Here is an 8994-nt window from a genome sequence, read left to right on the forward strand (position 1 = left end):
ATTTCTGGCGCCGTTGCCGGGGAGACATCATCAACATCTACCAGGTTCCTAATCAGAAATCTCATCTCCTCACAATTTACCTTATTTTCCATTTGCCTCTCGTTTTCCTCCCCCCCACTTCACAAAAATTTGCCGTTTTATTCGCCCTCTTTTTCGTTCACCGTTTTCTAGTCAGATCTATCTTTTGCTTGCAATCATGACTGATTTTGGTATGGCAGCAACAGATGATGGCCTAACTCCTAAGATTAGACGTATGGGCAATCTGGATGCTAAAAATTTTATCTTGGGGCAAGGGAATGTTATGGGTAAAGAACGTATCCAAGAAATTTTTTTATTGTGTTGGAAATTTGAGTCTTGATGATGCTGCTATACTTAGAAGGACTAGATTTTATTTGGAAGCTATTTCAGCACTAGTTCTGAAACTTGAAAGTAAATTTATCCGTACCCATCCTACTTTGCAAAGATTGTTTTTTGAGCTTCCCATTATAAAGAATCCTAAATCTAAAAAGTTGGCCACTCTCGTTCTTATGAATGAATTTGACTACATAATACGGGAAGCTAGGGAAATCTTTGATTTTTATGGTATGAATCGTGAAAAGCCCATGATAGATGAAATTCTTTACAATAGTGATTATGCATTAAGATATTTGCTTGGGGATAATCAAATCTTTGATGTGAATCTTAAAAAGGAAGTCCCCATTTTAGATGTAATCCAACAAGTTTTCAATAATGGTAATCAACATTACTCTTGGATTGTTGTCGGAAATCAAAGGGGTTATGATGATGGGCAACTTAATAGTGCTAAGGTTTCTATGGATAATATGTTTTATGTTGTCTTTACAAAACCTCATGACAAAAACACCTCTAAGGAAGTTAAGGAGAAGGATGACAATACTTAGATCCTTTGCTTTAGCTAGGGGCGTAAAACGATAGCGCTTGTTGGGAGGCAACCCAATGAATAAAATGTATTTTTTGCTTTTTTTCTTTCTATTCTTGAGTGTTTGCACAATTATGATATTGTTATGGTTGTGTTTTTTGTGTTTTAATTAGTGTTTGTGCCAAGCAAATCCTTTAGGATCTTGTTGGGTGATAGTTGCTTTGATCTTGCTGAAAAACAGAAACTTATGTGCTCACGAAAATAATTCTCATTTTTAACAGAAGAGTGCTTTTGATTTGCTTATTTTTGCAGAAGATTAATATGCAAATTTTTCACGTGGTACTAATTTTTCAGAATTTTTGGAGTTACGGAAGTATTTGAAATATCCAGATTGCTACAGACTGTTCTGTTTTTGACAGATTCTGTTTTCTTTGCGTTGTGTGCTTGTTTTGATGATTCTATAGTTTTCTTTGAAGAGTTTTTGCAATAGAACAGTTGGAATATAGTAGATATAATGCAAGAATAAAATATGAATTGGTTTGCTACAATACTTATAGTAGTGATTTGTTTTCTTATACTAAGGAATCTCACGAAGATTTTGTTGAATTTTGTGTGATTGAAGTTTTCAAGTTTTGGGTGATGTTACGATGGATGAAGGAATAAGGAGTAAGAAGAGCCTAAGCTTGGGGATGCCCATGGCATCCCAATCTATTTTCCAAAGAGAACCAAGCAACTAAGCTTGGGGATGCCCGAGTGGCATCCCCTCTTTCTTCTAACGACCATCGGTATTTTACTCGGAACTATATTTTTATTCGTCACATCCTATGAGTTTTGCTTGGAGTGTCTTGTATGATATGAGTCTTTGCTTATTTTGCTTTTTGTTTTAAGTCTTGAATCCTTGATGGACACACTTATTCGAGAGAGCCAAAATTATGCCATGACTTGTTAGAATTGCTCTCTATGCTTCGCTTAAATCTTTATGAGCTATGGAATTGCTCTAGTGCTTCACTTATATCTTTTTGAGCACGGTGTGCTTTGTTATTTTTGAAGAAATACTCTCTTGCTTCTCTTAGATTTATTTGAGTTTTAGTAAAATATTTAAGAAATTCTCTCTTTCTTCACTCAAATTAATTTGAGAGAAAGAAATATTATGCTCATGATCTTCACTTATATTTGTTTGAGCTTATCAAAAGCATGATAACCCACAAGTATAGGGGATCAATTATAGCCTCTTTCGATAAGTAAGAGTGTCGAACCCAACGAGGAGCTAAAGGTAGAACAAATATTCCCTCAAGTTCTATCGACCACCGATACAACTCTACGCACGCTTAACATTCGCTTTATCGGAAACAAGTATGAAACTAGAAGTACTTCGTAGGTGTTTTTGGATAGGTTTGCAAGAAAGTAAAGAGCACGAAAATAAAGACTAGGGGCTGTTTAGATGAAGACACAACTAAATTAGTTTTAGTAAAGAGCTTGTTGTCACGAGAAGGTTATTTGTCCCTAGGCAATCGATAACAAGACCGGTAATCATTATTGCAATTTTAATTGAGGGAGAGGCATAAGCTAACATACTTTCTCTACTTGGATCATATGCACTTATGATTGGAACTCTGGCAAGCATCCGCAACTACTAAAGATCATTAAGGTAAAACCCAACCATAGCATTAAAGCATCAAGTCCTCTTTATCCCATACGCAAACAACATACTTACTCGGGTCTGTGCTTCTGTCACTCACGCCACCCACCATAAGCAAATCATGAACATATTGCAAACCCTACAACGGGGATCCCTCACGCTTGCGCGACACGGAGAGCACCATAGGACAACACCAATAATAAAACATGCAACTCAAACCAATCTTGATCATCAAATAGCCCATAGGACAAAACGGATCTACTCAAACATCATAGGATAGCCATACATCATTGGGAAATAATATATAGCGTTGAGCACCATGTTTAAGTAGAGATTACAGCGGGTAAGAGAGAGGTTACACTGCTGCATAGAGGGGGGAAGAGTTGGTGATGATGGCAGTGAAGTTGTTGGTGAAGATTGCGGTGATGATGATGGCCCCCGGTGGCACTCCGGTGCCACCGGAAGCAAGGGGGAGAGAGCCCCCCTCCTTCTTCTTCTTCCTTGACCTCCTCCCTAGATGGGAGAAGGGTTTCCCCTCTGGTCCTTGGCCTCCATGGCGTGGGAGGGGCAAGATCCCCTCTGAGGTTGGATCTGTCTCTCTGTCTCTCTCTGTTTCTGCGTTCTGTCCTGCTGCCCTTTCACCGTTTCGTATATATATGGAGATCCGTAACTCCGATTGGAATGAAACCTTCGCCGTGATTTTTTACCAAAAATTAGCTTTCTTGCGGCCGAAGAAGGGCATCAACCGCCTTACGGGTGGCCCACGAGGGTCAGGGGCGCGCCCAGGGGGCAGGGGCGCCCCCTGCCTCGTGGACACCTCAGGCACCGTCTCGCGTGGATTTTTCTTCCGGAATTTTCCAAATATTCCAAAAATAAGCTACGTCTGTTTTTATCCCGTTTGGATTCCGTTTGATATGGATATTCTGCGAAACATAAAACATGCAACAAACAGGAACTGGCACTGGGCACTCGATCAATATGTTAGTCCCAAAAATAGTATAAAAAGTTGCCAAAAAGTATATGAAAGTTGAATAATATTGGCATGGAACAATCAAAAATTATAGATACGACGGAGACGTATCAAAGCAACACATGAAAATTAGTTCCAAAGTGATAGATATCCAAGAAGGATATAATAAAAACTTTCATGAAGATCATTGGACAAAATAAACTTGATTCCTTGTAATAGTTTTGAGATATGATGATGTGATATGTGAGTCATGTTGATGAGTAATTATGCTTTAGTAAGAATAATGGTGTTAAGGTTTGTGATTCCCTATGCACGCACGAAAGTCAATAGTTATGCAATGAAATTACATCCTACTTGTGGTGCATTACTTGGTGTTAATTATGCTCAATGCTCGCTTATGAGATTATTCGTTTCTTGGTTGGTCGCTTCTCAATCTTTTGCTAGCCTTCATTTTGCACTAAGTATGATCACTACTTGTGCATCCAAAATCCTTTAAACCAGTTTTGCCACATGAGTCCACTATACCTACCTATATGCGGTATTCTTTTGCCGTTATAAGCAAATTTCTATGTGCCATCTCTAATTTTCAAAATAAACTTCTCTTTTGTGTGTTCGTATCGCTCGCGAGGCGGTGAGGGATGGCCGATATTTTCCATGCTAGATGTGTTATTCTCACGATGAGTGTTTATTCACTTGTCATTGCACGAGAGTAAGGCAAAGGTATTAGGGATGCCCAGTCCCGAAATGAAAAATGAATTTACTTTATGTTGTCAAATAATAAATTCCTTGGAAAGTGTTGGTATGGAAGGCACCCGTGGATACGGTTAGCCATGGAAAGTGAAAGTATGGTGGAAAAAGGAATAAACTTTATTTTCTGTGTGGGAACCGCCTATGATATATCTATCATGGAAAGTGTTGGGAACTTTCAGTCATTTTCATTGGTGGGAAAAGCATGCCTCCCAAAATGTTTTTATCTCTCAATTTTTGCTTTGAGCTATGGCACCTCTACAAATCCCTACTTCCCTCCGCGAAGGGCCTTTCTTTTTACTTTATGCAATTTTTATTTTTAATATGAGTCTCCATCTTCTCTTATAAAGCACCAACTAAGGGGCACTATGATCGTACTTGAGCATTGGGTGTAGCTAATATGCGAGTGTGTTTCATGAATGGATCAATGATTGAGCATAATGGGCTAGGGATAGCTTATTTTAGCGTTGATATTTTGAAAGACATGGTTGCTTGTTGATATGCTTGAGTATTTAAGTCTCATGTCAAAACTAGACTATTTCTTTGAACCATATAAAAGTCCAAATGTCCATGCTACAAAGAAAAGAATATGAGATGAATATGTTAGGCAGCATTCCACATCAAAAAATATGTTTTTATCATTTACCTACTCGAGGACGAGCAGGAATTAAGCTTGGGGATGCTGATACGTCTCCAACGTATCTATAATTTTTTATTGTTCCATGCTGTTATATTGTCATTCTTGGATGTTTTACAATCATTTTATATCATTTTTTGGTACTAACCTATCGACATAGTGCCAAGTGCCAGTTGATGTTTTCTGCATGTTTTTTACATCGCAGGAAATCAATACCAAACGGATTCCAAACGCAGCGAAACTTTTTGTGGATTTTTTCTGGACCAGAAGACATCCAGTGGGCCGGAGAAGCGCCTGGGGGTGCTCCGAGGGGAGCACAACCCACCAGGGCACGCCTGGAGGCCCAGGTGTGCCCTGGTGGGTTTTGCCCACCTTGGGTGCCTCCCGAACCGCCTCTTTACTCTATAAATACCTCAATATTCCAGAAACCCTAGGGGAGTCGACGAAAATCAATTCTAGCCGCTGCAAGTTCCAGAACCACCAGATCCAATCTAGACACCATCACGGAGGGGTTCATCATTTCCATTGGTGCCTCTCCGATGATGTGTGAGTAGTCTTTTGTAGACCTACGGGTCCGTAGTTAGTAGCTAGATGGCTTCCTCTCTCTCTTTTGATTCTCAATACAATGGTCTCTTGGAGATCCATATGATGTAACTCTTTTTGCGGTGTGTTTGTTGGGATCCGATGAACTTTGAGTTTATGATCAGATCTATGTTTTTATCCATGAAAGTTATTTGTGTCTTCTTTGATCTCTTATATGCATGATTTCTTATAGCCTCGTATTTCTTCTCCGATATTTTGGTTTTGTTTGGCCAACTTGATCTATTTATCTTGCAATGGGAAGAGGTGCTTTGTGGTGGGTTCGATCTTACGGTGCTTCATCCCAGTGACAGAAGGGGAACCGACACGTATGTATCGTTGCTATTAAGGATAACAAGATGGGGTCTATTTCTACATAAATAGATCTTGTCTACATCATGTCATCGTTCTTATTGCATTGCTCCGTTTTTCCATGAACTTAATACACTAGATGCATGCTGGATAGCGGTCGATGTATGGAGTAATAGTAGTAGATGCAGGCATGAGTCGGTCTACTAATCTTGGACGTGATGCATATATAATGATCATTTCCTGGATATTGTCATGATTTTTTGAATTTTTATCAATTGCCCAACAGTAATTCGTTTACCCACCGTTTGCTATTTTTTTTCGAGAGAAACCACTAGTGAAATCTACGCCCCCGGGTCTCTTCTTTATTATATTTGCCTTCGCAATCTATTTTATTTGCCTTTATTTTTGGATCTATTAAACCAAAAATACAAAAATACTTTGCTGCACTTTATTTTATTTGGCGTTCGATCTATCAATCTATTACAACTTTCTCCCGTCCTTGTGCCAATTTCTGGTGCCGTTAGCCGAAAGGGATTGACAACCCCTTTAACACGTCGGGTTGCAAGTATTTGTTATTTGTGTGCAGGTGCTGTTTACGTAGTGTTGCTTGGTTCTCCTACTGGTTCGATAACCTTGGTCTCATCACTGAGGCAAATACCTACCGTTGTTGTGCTGCATCATCCCTTCCACTTTGGGGAAATACCGACGTAGTTCTAGCAGACATAAGGGTCGTTAGTGGAGCCACGCGCTGGACCGTAGACAGATGGGTATGGGTACCCCCGGTGCCAGAACCCCGACATGATATACGTCTGCAAGTTCATAGGTTTGTTACCCCATACCCGTGTGGTTTGTTTTTGACATCACACACAATTGACTAGCCGTACGCTTGGTTATTTCAAACAGTGTGTGACTGCTTGAAATCATTTCAACATTTCAAATTATCAGGCCCACACATTTGACCAAGTAGGCAGTTTTGTGGAACGCGTGTGTAGTACACCATATCAGACATGAACATATAGTCAAATAATGAACATATAGAGAGAGAGCCAAATAATGTGAAGTACACCATCATCATGTGGTTGTTTTTACAGCCACATTAACATAGAGTCAAATTTGATCGTACATTGCCATGTACGAAGGACAACACATATAGCAAAGGCAGTATCGCAGACATTGAACCACATAATTAACTAGGAAGAGTTTGATATCCTATATCCTTTCTTCCGATGGATGTCATATTTGTTGTGGAATGAAGCAATCTTTGTCCTTATCTCCCTCATGTCATCACCAGGCATCAGTTGCTCGTCCATCGATGTTAGGATCTGTGTTGTTATGTTAAGATTTGTCGTGCATGATTTAAGTAGTCAAGTACCGAGATTAAGTTGTCTGTAGCCTTCGCACTGTAGAGTCTAGCCATGTGTTTGCAAATATAGTAGCCAGAAAGGCTGCTCTCAGCTGGCCCCTGGGGATACTGAAATATGTTCACAATTGAATTATGCCATATGGCTAACAAGAACATATAATCAAATTTGGCACTTAGCATAATCATGTAATTAAAAATGTGTTTGTGAGGCAACATCAACACATCAATACATTATAAAGATGTTTTCTCTGAAATAGAGTGTATAATCAACTACAAATTAGGTGTCGGTATATCACATACCTTAATATCGGCTATGTGTTGTAACTCTTTCTTATTATAGATGGCCCACAAGCTAGCTCCTAAACGCTGGTTGTACTCGACAAATGCTCTATAAAACAAGATGGACAGTTGTGTAATCAATTATAAAATGGGAGGGTACGGGTTATGGAACAAAATCGCCAATACCTTCCTAAGAATTCTTTACTGAATGTCAAATCCATAGGATTTAGAAAGTTCTTGTGAGAATCAAGGTACTCCCTCTATCCATTTATATAGGGCCTAATGCGTTTTTCAAGGCTAATTTTGACCACATGTTAGAGCAATAATATATGGCATGCATGTTACACGAAGCATACCCTCAAATTCGTACGTGAGAGGAGCCTCCAATGATATAGTTTTGACATTATACATCTCATATATTGTTAATCTTGTTGATAGTCAAAGACAATCTCGAAAAATGGATTAGGCCCTATATATATGGATGGAGGGAGTAGTCTGCTCTGCTAAGCTTCGGTATAATCACAATCAAGATCTAGTGACAACTACAAGAAGAAAAAAACTGTATCAAAAACATATGTTTAATGGAGATAAGTAATGTAGATGTGTGATGAACTTACTGTTCGACGGATGGAAGTAGCAAGAAATCTGCAAATTGTTGGTAATGATGACATGTTCGAAGGCAACGTTCCCCTGGATGTAAATTAATTCTCTCGAGGTCATTAATGGGTCTAAGAAACCAACCTTCTATGTCTTTACTCTTGCCGGAGTCACCATTAGCATGAGGGAACAAAGGAATCATCATTTATATCATTTAGAGGCATTTCGACAAAAAATGATGAGGACTATACTTACATGACAAAGCATCTCATAAGACTTGCTTCAAGAGGTTTGAAATTGAAGAGTAAGAACATTTTTTGTAAAATACAAGGAAGGAACCTTGACTTTTTCCAAATTGATGCTCAAAGTGCACTTGAGGCACCAGTTCTGCAATGCCATGAAATTCATGCCTGCCTTCTTCAAGTCTTCAGGTAGAAGGAATTCCACTCTATGCTTGTACTGACGTTCCCTTGCAACATTGCTCCCGTAAATTGCAGAGTCTTCCATTGTGAACCTGCAAGTTCATCCAGTAGTTAGTTTACATAAGAAATAGGAGATGTAATGAATGTTATAAGTTGTAGTTCTTGGTCCAAATACACAACATATAAATCCATGAAGTGTTGCTGATAGTGCGTTATATCGACTAGAGGGGGGTGAATAGGCGATTTTACAAATTCGTCGCTGAGGAATTTCAAGGTGAGGAAATTCCTAAGTCACGAACGACTAGCAGCGGAATAAGTACTCAGATGCAAGCATAACAGAGCAGTAGCACAGTCATCATGATGAAATGAAAACAAGCACAGAGTACAAGTAGCGTAAACACGGGATAAGCAGGTTGAAGACAAACTGACTGAAGAAATAGGATTGAGGAAATTGAGAAAGTCTTCAGTCAAAGTCTTCAAACGGTAACGATCAAGTACACCAGTATATGAATGAGGAAATGGAAGGGTTGAGGAAATAAAACCAGTAGCTCGGTGAAGACAGTGATTTGGTA

General features: G+C 39.1%; 1 long non-coding RNA gene across 1 annotated transcript; it reads right to left on the reverse strand.

Moving 5' to 3' along the window:
* Positions 1-6837: 6837 nt before the first annotated feature.
* Positions 6838-8994, reverse strand: LOC123493543 (uncharacterized). The gene is made up of 3 exons (XR_006662065.2): positions 8021-8994; positions 7425-7945; positions 6838-7232 (listed from the first exon to the last, which is right to left on the reverse strand). It is a non-coding gene; the product is annotated as an uncharacterized lncRNA (long non-coding RNA).

This window comes from Aegilops tauschii, chromosome 4 (genome assembly GCF_002575655.3).
Source record: "Aegilops tauschii subsp. strangulata cultivar AL8/78 chromosome 4, Aet v6.0, whole genome shotgun sequence".
Taxonomy (NCBI): Eukaryota; Viridiplantae; Streptophyta; class Magnoliopsida; order Poales; family Poaceae; genus Aegilops; species Aegilops tauschii.